The sequence below is a fragment of the Vanessa tameamea genome, chromosome 9 (genome assembly GCF_037043105.1).
Source record: "Vanessa tameamea isolate UH-Manoa-2023 chromosome 9, ilVanTame1 primary haplotype, whole genome shotgun sequence".
NCBI lineage: Eukaryota > Metazoa > Arthropoda > Insecta > Lepidoptera > Nymphalidae > Vanessa > Vanessa tameamea.
In genome coordinates, this window is record NC_087317.1 from 3,888,372 (window position 1) to 3,909,081 (window position 20,710).

The 20,710-nt window shown below is 30.3% G+C and overlaps 1 protein-coding gene and 1 non-coding gene across 2 annotated transcripts in view; one reads left to right on the plus strand and one right to left on the minus strand.

Annotated features, from left to right (window-relative positions):
* The window catches only part of LOC135193410 (uncharacterized), an 86,047-nt gene that overhangs the window by 24,990 nt on the left and 40,347 nt on the right, over positions 1-20,710 (plus strand). The window lies entirely within an intron of this gene.
* Trnav-aac (transfer RNA valine (anticodon AAC)) lies at positions 1,206-1,278 on the minus strand. The gene has a single exon. It is a non-coding gene; the product is annotated as a tRNA-Val (tRNA).

Here is a 20,710-nt window from a genome sequence, read left to right on the forward strand (position 1 = left end):
TGCAAGGATGTATTTGCGGTGGTGATCACTCACTGAGGTGGCCCATTTATCTGTCCGCCTAACCGAATCAGAGTGAAAGTCGTAGGTTTTAATCCAGCACACAGCACGACACACTGAGTTTTTTGCCTAATTTGTAGATTTAATCACGCGCTCATTTACGCACGTAAAGGAAAACCTGTATGTTTTTGATAAAATACTTCCACACGTGTATTACTATTTATTATACTATATTAGTATTGCATCATATTATATATTTTATATGAATCAATGGATACACGTGTCTTATATACAAATGCCTTCTTCTTAAGAGGAGAGACAGGTTAATGCCAACAGTGAGATATTTAAGGATTTCTTAAAGCTTAATACTCTTTTTTAAAGTTAACTTTGATAATATCAAATATTATTAAAAAGTCAAACATAATTGTTATGGCATTGGTTCATCGCTCCGTTTTTATTTTATTACTTTGTTAGATAACTGGTAATAATAATATTAAAAAAAAGGAACACAGGCAAAATAGAGTCAACTTCATAATCCATGATGATGGTATCTAGTGGACACAGCCCAAATAAAATAAAATTTATTACATTCAGTTTACATACAACTTATACAAATAAAATGTTCCCGCTATTCTTCCATCACTGTGCACGCACCTCAACCCATCAATTATTCAGTTTCACGGCTCTGCCTATTAGTTTAGCGTATATTCGCTATTTCGCCACTGGCATTAAGATAATGACACCTCTGTTCATGATAGTGAGATATAGAACGAGTCTCTAACTGAATTAAATATCATATTAGCGTTTCGTCTTGCTTTAATATTGTCATCTATGCTATTGTTTTAGTTTAAACGCGGTTCGCAAACCTAAATCAAATTATACCTTATCTATTCTAACTATTATTTTATGTTTATCTATTTAACGATATCTATTACGTTTATTTATCTTAGGTCGTAATACAGACATCGTCATAGTCTGTCGCAGCAAGAAAGGGTACCATTGAAAATCAGCATTGGGTTTTGGAAACCAACTCGTAAGCCGAATAGTACCTGTTTGGGACAAGATTGTAGTAATTGTTTCTTAAATCTTTTTATTTCTCTTTATTGCTATTTTTTGGTTAGATTTAGAATATAAGGTGTGAATTTTATTTTCAATTGTAAAAAAATATTTTCTCAAATATACTATTTCTTATTTTAGTAAAAACTAACTGTTTCCGCCCGGGATCGAACCGGGGGCCTTCTGCGTGTTAGGCAGATGTGATAACCGCTACACCACGGAAACGTTGACTGTGTATTTCAATTTAGTTAACAGATTCAGATTAGATTTTTTTTCTTTATGACTTATAATAATATTATATAATTTTATCTAGATAATATGAATAATAAATTTTTTATTTTTATTTATATTAAGCTGTTTCAACAGATAATATTATCATAAAATAAATAGGCAGAGACAAATCCGTGTAGTATTTTCTCTATTTGTCAACTGTGTTTTTTTTTCGTGGTAGCAATTAAAAAATATTACCAATAAAAAAATATGTTGGTATGTTTGTTTTCATAATTTTTTTAACAATGATTTTATTTAACAATTAAATACTAATTATTACTATTGGGAGAACAGTGAACACTAGTTAATTCATACGCTCATATTTGACTTCCGATTTCTGTTTTTAGGATGCTGTATCTCTTTGTGTGTATGTGAGACCATGATATTTCCACTAAACATACATAAATTTGTACATACAAACGTATCTACATTTATTCTCATGATATGCATAGCTGACGAACGCTGGCTTAACTATGATCGATATTCCGAAACTTTGGAGATCTCAAAATGTCTAAAGTTTATATTTTAGGAACAAATCCATTACGTGTTTTTTAATATTACATCGAAATATTTTTTATTTCTTTTAATGGGAGGTCAAAGAGTAAGAAGGTTTATACTAAGAATGAACGCGATTACAGATTTTTTAAAATATTTATTCTTTATTGTATTTCTATATCTAACCGACTATAAAATCATCAATGTAGATTGAAATTATGCGCCATTTTTTTTCGTTTCAAGTTCTGGTGCATTACAGAAGTAATTTTCGTCAATCCTTCAAGAAAAAAAGACATCATTTTCTTCAAGTCTTTATGCAGATAAGCAGAACTTTTAATGTTTATAAATAATTATATAAGAATTATTTACATTAAGGCATTAATTATATATAAATAAATATATAAAATAGTTATTGTATAAATTCTGATCCTCTGGACAAAAAATGAACCAGCCTGTCACTAGTGGAGGCAATGAGACGTGGTGTTATACTTTTAATAAAGGTATTTAACTTTTAAAATAATTGTATATTTAGTAATATTTTCAATCTGAATACATTTCAAGCTAATGAATTCGTTTTAAAATCAATAAAGGGGCGAACGTCATACTGTTTTCGATTCGATTCAGTTTTATTTATGTAATCCAACCAAATAAAACGATAACACTGTATACGCGAAGCAGTTTAAAGTAGCAACTTCCATTGTTCGACTATAAATGCGACCGCGTAACCTTTACATTAAAACTGCATTCGAATTTCAAAACCGACTCGAAGAATATACAACTAAATCCAGCCGTCATGGTATTGTAACTGTACAAAATGTCACGAATGCTTGCCTTCAATAAGAAATGGCACATTTTCGTCGTTTACGCGTTCCAATGAGTGCAAACAGAAAATTTCCCCGCCGTGTGACAATATGTTGAATAAATGATGTCCAAGCATGGCCCCGCATATATTACGTAGCTGATGTTAACGATGAATACGTTTATAACTTTGATCTACAACAAGGTCGAGTGACATAAAAATGTTACGCCCTTATCGTGTTGTTTTAGTTATTGGATTTTAATACTGGTTCCATTTTCAAATATAATATTACATTATTTTGAAGAACCGATATGGCCCAGTGGTTGGAGCGCGTGGATTTTAACCGATGATTGCGGGTTCAAACCCAGACAAACACCACTGAATTTTCATGTTTATGATTTGTGTTGAGGGTAAACATCATGAGGAAAACTGAATGTGTCTAATATCAGCGAAATTCTGCCACATGTGTATCCACCAACCCGCATTGGAGAAGCGTAGTGCAATAACCTCCAAACTTTCTAACGAGAGGAAGCCTTAGCCAAGCGGTGGGAGATTTACATTTCAGATTTATTTTTTACTTAATATTTAATATTTATACTTTAATAAAACAAAATTAACAAATATTGATATTTTTAGGATTTAACGAAAGTTGCTATGGATAAATCTTGCTTAAAAATAAAATATATCATTAAAAAATAATGTTCACATACTTCTTACCATAATTAAAACTTTAAAGTTCCACGAGTTCGGTGTTGTAATCCTTTTAAACACACACTTGCAAAAAACCCCGAGAGATTCCTTCGTTTGTAAACTCACATACATTTCACTGGAAACACATTAGCACTTATTAAGGAAAAAGCATTTAATAAAGTAGTTTCAAAAACAGGCTTGAATGAATAAAACTGTCGTTTCACTCGGTTTAGCGCCCTTTCAGCGCTAACGACGCTTTCATGCGCTTCTTCGCATCGTGTATGCACTTGTAAACTACAGCGTCGAAGTGTTTAACACTTTTGTTTATACATATGATGTAAGTCAAGTAACATTTGTGTGGTAAGTGGATTAATGATCATTTGGAAGACTGTTTAAATTGTATGAGTAAATGTACTTTTGGTATACGTATGTCAGTCAATCAATTAATTACATGAAGTAAAATCAATAAAATATATAAAAGTAAATTTATAAATTTGCAAGTATCTTAGTAGAGCCTCGATGGCCCAGTAAGAAGACGTAAATCTTAAGCGATGATTCTAAGTTCAATCCTGGGTAAGCACAACCGATTGCACATTTCGATCAATTTTATTATTGTCACGACAAAAAAAGAAAATCAATCAAGAAAAAATACTCGAAAAAAGTAGGTACTGAATTGTTAAGTCATTGCCTATTTATGAATTTTAAAATTTGAATGTTTGTTAAAAAATAACTTTGTATTGATATATTTTTTTACATCACATTATACCAAGTTAATATGTGCATTATAATCTAAATAATTGCGAACAATGGCTAGTGCTTTAAACTAGTTTTTAATTTGACTTTACTTTTCGCGGTGAATTGCAAATGTGAATTTATTAGAGTTGTTAAGGAGTTTATTTTGCACTCGTGCGAGGAAGTTGTATTTATACATGGCTCAGTGTATGTTGTGGAACAATGATGAATGTAATTGACAGGCATTTGTTTTTAATTCTATTCTCTTATAAAAGCGTCAGTGGCGCTGGAAGCTTCAAATAGTCAGAGGGCTGGTTGCCATATTTATTTAAATAAAATCTTTATTGCACAAAACAACTTATCAGAAATTAATAATTGTAATAGTAAGAATAAAGTCCTTTCTTAAGGGGAAATTGGTTGATTTTATTTGAGCCCGGTATAGCTATCCAAGTATACCGCATGTTTGGATAACATATCTCAAGCAAGTTTTAAGACATTCTGATGTAGAAAAGTCAAAGCTTCTGTTTTGATTTCAATGTTTAGACGAATTAAGCGAAAAATGAATAATTCATTAAAATTTCGGATCATGTTGAAACAGGTAGGATAAACTGAGGGTGACCTATATGTTACTTAGTGTAAGCTATAATTAAGGATTTCGGTAGCTTTCAATTACTGTAAATTACACTTGATGGCGAAATAATACACGCTAAAGAACTATTCGGAACGGACCGAAGCCTAGAAAACATAGGTACATCAAGGTAAAAGAAATGTATTCAAAGGTTGACGTTCGACGACGTTCTATTTTCAATTTTCTAGCCTCAACAAAATTATAAAAACGATATTGCGAAGAAAATGCCATCCGATTACAGGAGACGAGTACTTTTCGATTGAAATCGATTTTGTAATGCGATTACTTCGCCTTGTACCTTGAACTGAAGCCTGAACGTATGTCCCGATCTTGTTAACATCTTGTAATCAGCTGCGATAATAATTTGTAATTAATTGTTTATTTGTCTAGGCTTAGTAGGTATTAACAAAACTGAATCCATAACAAAATCGATTAAGTTCGAAACGATAGTACGCGTTGATATTAATGCTGGATTTTGTATAAAATTGAATTGTAAATATTTTATTGTAATATTCGTAAAAATAAGCCCTTGCTTGTAACCAGTTTATCTCCGTAGGAACTGATTATTTCGAATCGGCGTCATTTTACTATAGCTAATAGTTAAATGACGGACCAAATCAATAAAAAGAACAAAGTTTATTTATTTTTCATCAAAATAATAACGTTTTGCTTGCATATGGGGATCAGGCGGAGGGGGGGGGGGTGTTTGTTGTCAGGTGTTAGGTGCCCTGTAGGTGCCCTAGACAAGTCTTGATAACTTTTTTGATTATGATGATCGGTTGACTTTTTACGAGATGGAAGCGGAATAAATAAAATCCCTTTTGCATTTAATATATTAGTTAGGATAGAATACGCAAAATTGATTGATACATGATTTATATTTATTTGAATACAAGTGATGACGTAATTTATTTGGCGAAAAACACTTACTACGCTCGTACTTAATTCTACTTATCTGTAGAATTTACATTTTGTCGTAGCTTTACATTTGAATCCTGAAAGGTGGAATCAGGAGGAATTTAATTACATTCGAATAAAAAATACTGAAAATTAATTATTCAAATTTAAATCGCGTATATCAATTCAGATGTCAGTCACAGCGTTAAAAGTAAAGCATTTTTTTAAAATGATTTGCTGAGGTACATCTTAGAAAATGCAACTACTGATCTTTTTGCCAGTACTTCTCGGTAGAATCTACTTTCCGAATGGCTTTACATCTGATTCGTCACTGTAACACGACGATCCGAAAGTTTTTTTTATGAATGGATAAATTATATTTAGATAATGATCTTAATTTTGCAGCACAATTTGAAGAAGGTTTTAGTATATAATATTATTTTATAAATTGGCAGCACATCGCAGCTTCACTCGCTTGTCTCGTAAATAGTATACATTTGTATACTATTTACGAGACAAGCATGATTATCATCATCTAGTTTTTCATAGACAAAAAATCATATAAAATTAAAATACAAAAAATTTTCATCTTCAGAATTAACGATATTCAAAACAACGATGATTATACGATACGACATTGAACAAGCAATCGAATTTCATTTCAATTGACCTCTAAAAACTTTAAAGGGTCGAACTAAGCACGTTATGTATTTAACAGTACGATTACCGTTCCTGGTTACCAACAGCCATTGCCATGATAAACAAAAGCGCTTGCCAAACATTTTAAATAATCTAGAGCTAACATAACTGTACAAACTACTTACATACATAAGCTTGTACATATATAAGAACAAATATTGTAACTTATGCCTACAAATGTTTTTTTTTTAATATGTTAAACATTTTTTTATCTGATACATCTTTGCGGTCTTGCGGCGGTCCCTTTTCATGTATGTATTTTTTTATGGTTCCATTATTTTCGAATTCAATATAGTTAAATTAATAATAGTGAATGGAGGATTTATTTTTAGCACACATTACCGAAGTTGCGATTCAATGCTAGGGAAATAAATAGTTAAACATATCATACGTCTTTTTACTTTTAGGGCGGGGCGCATTTTAAAACAGACTTCTGTTTAGTTGCTTGTGTAATGAATGATAAAAATGTCTGTATGTGCATGCTGTTCGCTATTAAAACGATTGGTATTTTACTAGGGGAATGTTTAGTGCAGTTGTCACTGTTACTGTTTAAACTAAACGTGTATATATGTGTGTTTGAAACTCACATACGATGTTTAACCTAATTTACTGTTGAGAGTGAGTTGTATATTGCCCGTTCTAAATTTCTATCTATCGAAAAAATAACATTTATTAACTTCCTGTAGAGCATTAGATGCTGAGTATACAAAGCGTAGGTACTTATATAAAGCCTCAACGTAAATAATTAAGTCAATGTGAATATAAGAATTAAACAAGAATTTTTATTGGGTGACCTGATGTGATCACGCCCTTAGCCATTGGCGCTGTAAGAAATATTACCCATCCCTTAAATCAACGATGCGCCACCAATCTTGAGAGCTAATTATAAAGATTCACTCATCCTGCAAACCGGAATACGACAATAAGTATTACTGTTTGTGGGTAGAATATCTGATGAGTGGGTGGTACCTACCCAGATGGTTTTACTTGGTGATAGGCCTTTGTGCAAGCCCACCTGGGTAGGTACCATCCACTCATCAGATATTCTACCCACAAACAGCAGTACTCAGTATTGTTGTGGTCCGGTTTGAAAGGTAAGTGAGCCAGTGTAATTACTGGCACAAGGGACATAACATCTTAGTTCCCAAGATTGGTGGCGCATTGGCGATGAAAGGAATGTTTAATATTTCTTACAGTCCCATTGTCTATGGGCGATGGTAGCCACTTACATCATCAGGTGGTCCATTTGCTCGTCCGCCAATATGTATCATAAAAAAAGATATGCTTATGTTTATTACCGTCTGTTTTAAAGTCTCAAGCATCTTAGTCTAAAACATTGTTTTATAAAGGTGCAGTGTATATTTTTATAATCAATAATAATTAAATTAATATTAAAACTTCTTTTTCTCCCAAAAACAATTCCAATATATTTCTTTGTAGCAGGAAATCTGACAAGCAATAAATTTATATATAGTAAGTAGTCTTCGTTCTGAGACATAAGTTCAGCATTATACTTGTAGTATTCCTTCCGTAACAGAAGATATCAATGCAATGAGAGTGAAAGGGACAGAAATAGCAAGTGCATTCGAATTGGCGTACAAACAGTGCAAGATAATAATTACGAAATAATATTTTACTCGGAATTCTACAAACTATTATCTATTACACAAAGATGAAATGTCACAATTAAAAAAAAAAAACATGAATTTTAACTCGATGTAATTTTTATATGCTTAATAATCTGTGTTTGTTTGGCACAAGTAGAATAATTAATTATATTATATTATTTTTTTTTTCTTATAATAATATGTACCCGAATGTTTGACCTTTTTGGTAACGGCCAACTAAAACTGTATTAAAAAAATTTTTTTTTCAATTTAAACACATTGAAAAAATACGACAAAATTGATTTTTGAATATAAGGAAAGCAATACCGTATCTCTCTTTATTCATAAGCGCGTACAACTATGTTAACGACCAATTTGCTAAGTGCCTTTCTTAAAAGACTCATAGTTCATACAATATTAGCAAAATGTTCAGCTCCGTACGTGGAGATTCTAAAGATAAAATTGCTATTAAGATAATAAAGAAATAATACGCTTATTAAGTACCAACATTTAAATATTCCCTTGTGTATGTGTGTTCAAAATTCTTCTTCTCCTCGAGAAGGCTTGACCCATTTTGATCAAATATAGTTTGACCACCGTCCACCAACCAACCAATCACGTCTTGAAATTCATAATATTATATTGAAATCATGTTAATTAACGATAAAAATAAATAATATTCTGCGTTTGAAAACATATAATTTAAAATATCAAAATTCGTTGGAAACTGTAATGTAGTAACACAACTGAAAAGATACAAAACAATAGTTTATAGATACAAAAGACGATCAGAGATACGTAAAATAATAAATTGAGGAAACAATTGCTCGTCGAATAAATCATTTCAAATATAGACTTTTTAGTTGTTAGGTATTCTATACATATTCAGCAACAGATGGCGTCACGATTGCTACGGAAGAAATATATTAAACGAAATGTATCGAAATTTCAATACAAAAATCGCTTGAATACATCCTCTATTTGGGGCAAATTCGGTGCAATATGAATACTATAACAAATAATTATACGAAGTCCACTTTATTAACATACATATGTCTGTTTCAAGTAAAATATTATGTCAATCATCCTTGAAGCCGTTCAATTTCTTCAATTATTTGTTTCGAATGTCGGTTCGGTGAGAGTCAGTGTCAAATTGTCATTTTGCCAAGCAATATAAATGTTACCAGAGTTAAAAATATAATGCCATTTAAATGTTCAAAAGAAAATTTTAATTATATTTTTCTTTATGGTGATTATTATATATAAACAATGCTTTAGCATTTACGAGTAAATTGTAAATAAAACATATTTACGGTTTTAAAGTGAAACTTTTAAACTCAAGTTCATTCAACTTTATTTGTAATACTTATAAATTAGATACTATTGCATTGTAACTATATTAACTATATATAAATAATATGTTCACCCTCATAAATGGAGTAAGATTTTATAAAATAAATGTCCTATAAACACATATATCGAAATTGGATGTGCACAAAATTTTACACATTGTTTTAAATAGTTATGTAACACAGGAACGTGTTGCCAGTTATATTTAAAAATTCCAAATTTAAACAAAATTCCTGAACATTCGACAGCCCTGTCGGAGAACAATACAGTAGTTTCCGGTGCCAACCGCGGTGTAACGTTTGCATTTGCAACTTTAAAACCACTTTATATGAAATTCTTTTTAAAATAATGAACTATTCTAGGCACTCTAAAGAGGACCGAGTTCCGTTTTGTGGAATATAGAGTGAAAATTCGGGGTTTTGGTTTCACTTAGCCTCCATTTAAAGAAAAAACATTTATTTAGTGAACATAGACACAACAGAGCAGTCATAAGTGAATGACTATTCCACTGTTTTATACATTACGACTGTTTAGAAATATAGATAAAAAAACTTAAACTGGGGTTACATAACGTCACAATATAAAAAAAAAAATTATTTAAATTTTAATATATAAAAGAGTTCTGTTAAGATTTAATCTTGATGATCCCCAATCCCAAAGTAAGTTAGATACTAAACAATATTTATAACGAATTTATGCATGAAAAAAAAATTGTTTTTTTTTTTAAATATATATAACAGATATTATTATTTACAACAATTTTTATAATTTTGATTGTTGTTAGATAAATGTAAATCAGGTGGCGCTTTTAGTCATCTGTCATATTATTAATATATAATATATACATAAAAAATGGTAGCAAATAATATTTAAAGAATGGGAACAAATTTAATATAAATTATTGTAATCTCATTTGTTGGTTAGTCAAGAAATTCAACCGTTATTCATTTTGATTTAAAAGATCATATTAAAAATGACATATTGGTTGCAGTAATGCCACAAATTCAGATTCGATCCTGATGGTGGATAACTAGGCGGACGGGCAAATGGGCTATCTGGTGGTAAGTGGCCACCACCAAAGACCATTTGCGCTGCAAGATATATTAACCATCCCTTAAATCGCCAATGTAGTTTCACTGGCATAATCACTTTTCAACCCAGAACACAATAATACTAAGAACTGCCGTTTAGCGATAGAATATCTGATGAGTAGGTGGTACAAAGCCATGCCACTAAGTAATAGGTAATTTATTATACTTAAATAATATATGTTATACATTGACCTCACAAAATGTTTTTGTCATAAAGATAGTCTGATTGGAAGAAATTCCGATACCATGAGAGATTGGTTTGAAGACCAAAACGATTTTAAATGCTTTTAAAAGTATGAGAATGTTAATGCTTATATACTTTTTAATTTCGGACTGCCACTAAGAATTTCATGACCGAGAACCCAAGACTGTTTCAATGCCTTTATTTTTAATGCCTAACTCCTACCGAGCAACCTAAAATGCGAGCGGAGCCGAGGGCGACAACTAGTTGTATATAAATTAAGTAGGTTAAGTACTAAATATCAATATTAAGAATGCCATAAAAACTCATTATTTTAAATCTTTCATTTAATTTGTATTTCCATATTCAAAATTAAAGCGAATAAAAACACGGACACATCAATTAGTTTGTTAATATATTGTAAAAAATGCTATTCGAAATTTTGAAGTGCGAAGATTCAGTGCTCATAGAGCGCTCGTTAGCTTCCCTTGGATAAATCACCAATTAAACGCGCGATAGGGTTGCAATACAAGAAAAAAAAATAGTTTTTTTTTTAAATATATATAACAGATATTATTATTTGAATTGTAGGGTAGGTTTTTTATTAGCGTTGTGGAGTGTTTCGAGCTAGCTAACAAGTATCGAAATTAAATTATTCCTTGCCAACATTTTCAAGAAAGAACAGCTCTTTAAGCGGTTTATTAAACGGGAAAAGTCGAGATGGCACGCTGTATTACCATAAAACAACTCATTAAAAGTTTGAAAATATCTAATCGACATTTGTATCAACGGTTTTTAATCTGTGTACTTAATTTTGAATCTTAAGATGAAGTTATTAGAAATCATTTCAGCTATAAATTTCTGGTCAAAGGTTCCAAGCGGTGTATATCATTATGATAAAATACGGTTTTCGTAATTTAATACTTCAATTCAGCTGACCTCGAATATATTATGCGGTAAATGTTGTTTTCTTAATTTAATCCGGAGTTACAACGTGCAAAAAATATATCAAATTGCTGTATTGCGTTTGCGTGAAATAAGTAATATCATTTGATTGTTGATATTAAAATATTTTTATATATATTCATTGTTTATAGATCTACAAAGTCAGAAGAAATAAAACATTTAATGTTTACCCCGATCGTATAGCGAAATTTTTAACATTTACGATGACCATAGAAATAACGATAGCGTGATTTAATCAACTACTAACGCCATCTATTTTAAAATTACTGAAACTTATATAATAATAATATTAATTTTATTAAATACACATTATAAAAAGGGTTTTATTCAATAATAATCAGTTTTTTTTTCGGGATTTTCGCAAATTTACAAAGCTAATCTCAAATGAATTTTGTTTTATGTGTCGAAAGATTGGATGGATAATGGATGAATGAAAAGATTGGATATATAATTTGCAAATATGTGAGCAGAATCACGTAATTTGCTTTATTGAAAATAAGCCAATTCTATTGTTTAGTTATATAGTAATTTAATATATAATTTAATTTAATAAATAATCCTCTGCCTTTATATGTATATATGTTTATTCGCTTGTGCCTATAAATACTATATACGAGTAATATACCAGTAATATGTACTCATGTATGTAGATACATAATATGTTCAAAGCAGTGGGAATATCTAGGTAATATATTTTAATCCCATCAAAACATAAATGTGAAATAATAGCCAAGTTCAATATTATGATATAGGCCTTGGTTGTTGACTTCAACGACAAAAGAAGTGAGATCTAAATGTGTGCCAAGTTCAATGTTCAGTCCTGAAATTTATTTATAACTACATAAAATATAATTTGTGTTTATAACTTAGGAGAATATATTGTAGCCTAAGGTCTGGACAATCGCAGCTCTTAATGTACGTTAATTCTAACTAAGCAATACTGAGCTCTCCTCGATTCTTCTTAGATGTTCTGACTTATAATTTCTCATTATATACACACATTATAATTTGTGTTTATGAACATGGATCTACCCATAGATATTGGCGCCATTCAAAAAAATGACAATTTCTTACCAACTTTGGGAAGTGAGATGTTATGTCTCTTGTGCTTGTAGATACACTGGCTCTCTCACCATTTAAGCCGGAAAATGTCAATACTAAGTGTCGCTGTTTGGCGGTAATGGGCGGTAGTGGTACCCACCCAGACGGGCTTGCACAAATTTCTATCACCAAGTTTTCTAACTAATTTACCTTGTTCTATATTATAAATTGCAAAACAGTTCGAACAGTTAGTATCTTCCAAAAAGTTATATTTTTTAAATTATATTAGTAAAATCGTGAATTTATAAATATTTTAAAATTATCTCTTGCCCTATTATATTAAATTAATAAAATAAATAATAATTAATTTAATAAAATAAAAAAATGCAATCCTAAAAACTAAAGACACAGTTATTATATTAATACGTTGCTATGAATAAACATTTGCAAAAAGTTTATGATGTTAATTAGAAACAGGCAGAATTTTAGATGCTTACTAAGTTGCCTCGAATTTATAATTCACTTAATAAACAAACGTAAGAACTTCATGTGAACTACCAATGTATTTACTACTAGCTGAATCCGTGGCTTCGTCCGCTTGGCATACAGTTTATGATAAAAATGCTTCAAAAACTTCTATGCAACCCGTAATGTTACTAATATTACCCTTTCAAAGGGTAACAGAATGTAACTCACGTCCTTGGGTTTCAAGATTGCTCCCACGAAATTTCATCAAAATCCATCTAGAGTTTTAGCGTGAAAGCGTAATACACAGACATACATGCATAGTTACTTTCATATTTATAATATAATAATTATACAGATAACAAATACATCATATTAAATGTGGCAGAAAGAGTTATGTATTTCATACTTGCAATGGTTTCGTATAAAGCACGGAGTATGTTGCTCTGTAATTCAATTCATTTTCTACATGTTTTTAAGGGAATTAAGATATTGCTTTTTAGAGCAGCACTAATATACTTACAAATGGGTACAAGTTAATTTATGCCAGGATAAAACTTCCAGCCTTCACTTTATTATAATTACTTCATATTATTAATAATATAATGTTTATTACACTAGCGCTAAACATATTTCATATTACAAACAATTCAAAAGAATAAAATTCTTTTGTGCGATCAATAAAGTCATAAAAAATATCCCACAACTGCGCAAAAACTGATTTCGAGTTTGTTAAATTATACAGCTCTTTATGGCTTAGTTGAAACTGTTATAATAAAATTTAAAAAAAATGTATCGATAATTACAATTTTTCTGAATCATTCAATATAGAAATCTTCATCATTGAATGTTTATTTCGTTTATATATAGCATCATGCCGCTTTTATTTTTTGATACTTACCAAAACCTTTACGTAGTGCAGAGAATTGTGAATGAACTGCAAGAGGAAGGCGCCTGTGTCTGTAACACAGTTTATACTAGCACGGACACAGACGTTCACTCTGACTCAATAATGTATATCATTGTACCATCTACATATTATATTATATTATTATTATTAAAGGAATAGAACTATGTATTGAACCATGTAATGTCAGAGTATAAGGTGTCAAAAGATTATGAATAATAAATACTTTATTTAAATACGTATGTTCACATGAAAAGTCTAACCAACGTATCAAGGCTTTCTTAATAATACAAGTACACAAGCTGCGATGCTCCTTTCCTCATAGAGCTTTATGGAATTAGTCGTAATGATTCAGAGCTACTGATGGATTAAATAGGGACGGGCCCTTTTGTGGGAAGCCACATGCGGTGACCCATTGGCCCCGTATCATAGAAATTACGTAAAGGACGAGAGTCGATGCGGAAAATATGGAATCCTACCTAGTGCCAATATTTGTATGGTATTCAAATTAAGACGTGGCATTTGTCAAGTAAAAAATTTAGACATAGAAGTAATAGTAAAAAAACATTAAATATTTATTTTTTTGTTAATTCAGCCATAGATATGATTTTTTATTTATATAATTCTGTTATACGTATTTCACTGTGATCCTGTAAACATAAAAAACTGGACTGATATCGGTTAAATTCGTTATGTATTTTTGAGAGAGTCTCCCAGATACTTTAAATATAATAGAGGATCCACTCTAGGTAGCGCTGCTATTGGATTTATGATTTTATTTTTTAACAAAACTATGTAAAAATCTTATTTCATTCCTACGAAGTCTTAACGGGCAGCTGGTTATTCCATCATCCAATTATTATTGAGCGCATTCGATGCTAATGACGACGATAAGGACTGTCGTCTTCCCGAAACATATCGAGCACTCCTCGATAAAAAACACAACTTAAATCGGATCATTTATTATATATAATAGTAAAACTTAATCCCTGATAGTATTACATTCATCAGTCACAGGAAAGATTGCGCATTTTTCGACCAAACGGAATGGCAATTCAACCCAGACATGCGGTTAGTATTCTTGCAAACATTTCACGCCGTCACGATTTGTATTTAATTATTTTTAAAGTTTTGCTTATGCGATTGAATCAACATTAAAAAAGTTCTTGAAATATAAAATGATAAAGATATTTATTCAGATTTGAACCTTTTTTTTCGGTTTTGGGGTTTAAAAATCTAGGTTCCGATCTATTTCCTTTTAGAACCATAAAATTGAATACAACTACAAAATATCTGTAGTATTGAAATAGAGGTACCATTTTAAAAATCGTCAACAATGGTATATATGTCAATGGAACTTAATAAGACTTATCAATGCGACCGATTGTCTACCAACGTTAGATCTAATTATAACGTACCTAGCCTTCAGTATTTTATCTCGGTTTTATCAGTTTTCATCAGATACAGCTCTTGATGTGAAATAAAAAACTGAATAGGTACACACGTACACATTTAGATTCATTAAAAGAGGATTTACTATATAAAAGCGATCGTCAAATGTTTGTGGTCTTATCATCTGTACTATTGAGCGTGTGAAGAGCGCTCAAACGAATATTGAATTTAGCAAAATCAATAATAGTTTTAAGTTTCTAGATGCAGGTATATATTATTTAGAGTAAAAAATCTTTGAATTTATATAATAAGGTTGTAATTAATTGTAACTCGTTGAAACGTACATTTGAATTTGGCACAAACAAGTTGTTACAGATATTGTGCGTTGTTCTTATTAAATATAATTCGTTTAATTCAGACTTATATGAATGTCCCCAAGAATTATCCAATAAATGTCGCTATGAATTATAATTGCAATGAAATAGTAAAGTAGTTTATTTGTAGTTAAAAATAAATTGTTTTACGGTGATTATTATTTTAAATGATATTCATACGAACAATATATTTATTAAATTTGAAAGTTTGATACAAGCCGAGATGCAATTCAAATTATTGGAATATTTAAGTAAAGACATAAAACAGATTTTGCTTATCAAAGCTCAGTGAATATTTTTGTTTGTGCACGTAGGTGATTTTTTCGGATATATTATATACAAATATTCCAATTCGGATAGTTCAGATATACAACTATACTAATTGTTTAGTTTTAAGATAGGATATTTTATAACCCTGGAATATTCTAAAACTGTGTCGCGAAAAAGGTAATAAAAAGTGTCATCACGGGTATTACCCGTGTAAGATACTACGTTTTACAATTTGAATGTAAAGACATATAAAATAAAACCGACTTAAATTTAATCACTTAGTTCATACGACTTGCTGAACATAGAGTTTTACAAGGTCAGTCCTGTTCAATTATAAATTTCGGCTTTGTATGTAACATATGGCTCTCTCTTTTGTAATACTTTTGTACAAAGACACGTCATGTGTTTTCTAGTATTATTTCGTAATGTATATTGTTGTATTATTTATATGCTACGAATTTTTTTTTGTATAAAAGCAAAATAGAGTACCATTTTTTCAATAATATTTGTTAGAACCGTTATTATTAAGGAGATTAAAAATTATAATTAAAATGATCAATGTATAAAAGATTGTGCAATAAAATGATATGAAATTTTATTATAAATACAAATAACATAATTATGGGTACATAAATTAAAAAATATAATAATAAGTAGAACGATACAGCTCAAGTCACAAATTATTTGTGAAGAAAGTAGCGAGTGACTGAACACTACAGCTCTCTGCGTAGCACTGGCTGCTACAACGTGAACGTAGCTCGACCTCGGGCGTAGACCTTAATTGTGCCCACAATATATTCATGCGCTTAGCGAGAAGCGTAGCGATTTTATATAAAATACTCGTATAGGATGTTGACGATAAATTGTAAATTTATATTATAAGAACGAATAGGGAATTAAGTATTCATATTAAGTATTATATTTATTTACATAGGAATTATTAACATTCAGTCAATTAATTAAAACGATTTACTGTATAAATCTTGACTGCGTAGAATGTTGGCAAGAATGCTAGCAGAATTTCCCCCCTTTCATTTTTATTAAGTATTTATTTCATATTATTTTTATTAAATATTTAATTCATCGCAAAAAATCATTCAAAATAATCAATAGTTTTATAAATATAACAAATCTTATTAATATCAAAAGTCATATCGTAAAGTATTTAAAATTTTAGTAATACTTTTAAATAAATCAGATTTTATTGTATGTCTGTTGTTTTATAAAAATAATATATAGCAACAAAGTTTCAGACAAAACAACATTTGAGTTTTTTTACGTAGAACTTAAAAAAGAGTGAAAATATTAAAAAGTACATAACCTCTTGAAATATTAATTCAGTTAATGATATCTAGAATAACTTTGTTCCGAAATAAACATGCCAAGAACAAACAAGTTGCTTAGATAAGGTTATAAATATAATGTCTAACGAATAGGAAAACCAGGCACTGCCCATCATTATTACATATTATGTAATAAACTCCTACCGCGTCTGTAAGCAACAAACCCAAAAACTAACTAACGGATTTTTATACGGTTTTAACTAATGACGAGAGTTTAGGCGTATAATTAATTAATTTAGGATTTGTGTAAATTGGCTGTTTATGTTTAAATGTGGAAGTTTAATGACGATTGTTGAAATTGTCAGAGACAATATGCTGACTGATAGAAATATATATGTATTATGACATAGACGTTTTATGTAGACACCCATACACTACACTTGCGAAGCCTGGACTATTAACTACTATTTGTATACACATACGAAATATATGATTCCATTATTTATATAGTTTTATTTAATATGTAAAAATTGGTTGATTAATTAGTTGGTAATCCGTTTATACTAATAAATAAATCATATTTAGGTCACAGTTTTGTGTATTTTATGGAACATAATTATATAAATTCTAAATAAAATAGGTTTTAATGTTACAAAAATAAGTATAAAGTATTCTTTATTTTATTAATGTACTGTTATTTGAATATAATTAATTTAGTGAAATTCTTATTTCTTTGGTACTTTATTCCATTTTGTATATGAACAAACTTGAAAAGCATTTTTTTAACGAAAGCCGATTTGTCTCATTAAAAAAATTATCAAAATAATTAATTCTAGTTTAATATATGAGTAATTAATAAAAATTTAAATCGCTACGCTTATCGCGCTGCTAGTTTCCTATGTGTAAGGGCGTTAAAATGCAGGGCTGCCAACTGTAGGTAGACGCGGGGTAATTGGCAGAAATGGGCGGACGGAAGGGGCCGGATTTTATTAGGCCTTGCGACAATACAGCTTTCTTGTTATTGTGACTTTACTTTACTTGAAAAATTAACTGTCATCTAATTTTGTTTGAAAGAGAAATTAATTGATTATTTTAAAATCTAATTGATTTTTTTTTTTGGTTTGCAATCATAGAGTGTTTATATTTTGCTATAATTATATATAAAGTTAACTTTTTTTAATCGATTTAGGACGTCAAAGAAATGAATCATCTCATGATAATCGATAACATTGCCCACAGAAATTGGCATTATTAGAAGTATAAACAGATTTTCACAGCGACAATGATGCATTGATAATCCATGGGAACTAACATGTTTTTTCCCATCATTGTGTAATAACACTGGTTTATTCACTGCTGTTTGGTGGTAGAATAAATGATGAGTGGGTGGTACCGTCACAGCAGACGCACACTGACGTCACGTCACGCAGACTGACCGTGAATGCTTAATTATAAGGAAATTTTGTAGTGAAACAGTTACCTAATCTTAGGTCCTTAGTATAATTGTTTGTCTCATTAATTTAGAGTAGTTTTAGTTAAATGCCAATAATATATGGTATTATATATATTTAACAAATATTAAAAACGAGAAATTTTATTTGTTATTATTATTATATCATTCCTACTCACTTTGACAGCTCACGAAATAATTATAACTTAAATATTCTTATATTTTTGAGTAAATTACTCACAAAGCTTATTATTTAATGTTTGAATTTAATACAATTTTCGCAGTCATTTACTTATAAAGATAGCTTACATAGTATCAGTTTTTTTTTAATCTAAGTTTCTTTTCTCAGTCAACATTTTCTTAGCATAGTTTAAAATGCTCGTTTAATTTACTTAATAATTCAAGCCGTGACGTCACAATTAGCAAGCCCACAGCCGTATCGCAAGACCGTTTACATCGCGAGCTAATTATGCAATTAATTACAAGGCGGTCACGCGCTTGTTTACACCACGGTAAAGTGTGTACAGGTGCCTTAACGATGAAGCAATGGTTTATTGAGTGCAAAGAAAGGGTTATGTATCCGTTAATTTGGTTTCAATTGTTTTGAAGTAATGTTCGATTGTTATTGGAACTTCGATTTTATAATTATTAATAATACTAAATATTTCTATTTGTATACAGAAATCAATATATAACTACTTAAGTTATATAACGATGACGTTGTAGGTATAATTATTATAAAATGAATTCCTACGGTCATTATTATAGCATCGTAACGTAAATGGTCATTTGATGTTAAGTCACCGCCGTCTGTATTCATTGGCATTATGTGAAACATTCGTCATTACTTACATCGGCAACGCTCCACCAACCTTTGGAAATGAGATGTTATATCCTTATGTCTGGCTCATTCAGCCTTCAAACTGGAACACAGCAATAATTAGTATCGCTGTTTGGCGGAAGAATATCTAATAACCTATCCAGACTGCCCCATGCCAGTACAGGCTATATATAGAGCCCTACCAAATATTAAACCTTATATAAAATGGCTTGTTATTAATATTCTTTTATATAAGTTTTAAATGATAAATATAGAACTAATTATTTATTATTATTATATAAGTAGTATAGAGTATAGTGATTTTTTAAATGACACGGGTAGGCGGACGCTCGAATGAGACACTTGATGGTATGTGGTCATAGACAATGGCGCTGTAAGAAATATTAGTCATTCCTTACATCGTCATGCGCCCCAAACCTTGGAAACGAAAAAAAAACATATTTATAAAGAGAAGTATTTTTATAAATTAAATTATTCAACGTACTAAGATTATGAATGAACCCAGGAATAGTAAAAAAAAAACTTAACTCGAACGAAAAATAGTTTTCTTGCAGTTTCTTTAAAGGAATATAGTTGGAAGCTTGCTTTCATACTTATAAAGAAAGTTGTTGAGTATTCATATATATCCTAATAATATATTCAGTATTCACGGCTACGATTACATTTAACTGAAAATAGAAACAATATTATTAGTTTAGAAAATAAGAAAATATTAAAAGCATAAAGGTAATATTCAGATATAAAAATGAAATATACTTACTCTAACAGTTATATACTTATATACATATATAATTGTAAGATTTACATCGTATCAACTCATACATAGAATATTTTTGTATCAGTGTAAAATATATTATTTTGCACAAGAAAGATTGTGCGCGCAAACACAGGTGCACTTCCTAATCAAGTTAAATCAAATTCCTTTATTCAATGTAGAAGCATTAAGCTCACTTATTGATTGTCAAATTAAACACTACCACCGGTTCGGAAAAGAAAATATCCTGGCCTGAGAAGAACCGGCGAAATTCAGCAGCTTATATTTCTACGAAGAGAGATCTAGCATAGAAACAACGGTTATGGGATCGTATCAGTGAAAACTGATTAACTCCAGGCCTTACGAATTATAGCTGAACGGTATTAAAGTACGTGATTTCGGGATCCGCGAGTTCCGATTTTGAGCTATGTACGACGAACGAGTCAGTTGTAGTATTAAATAACAATCATATGCT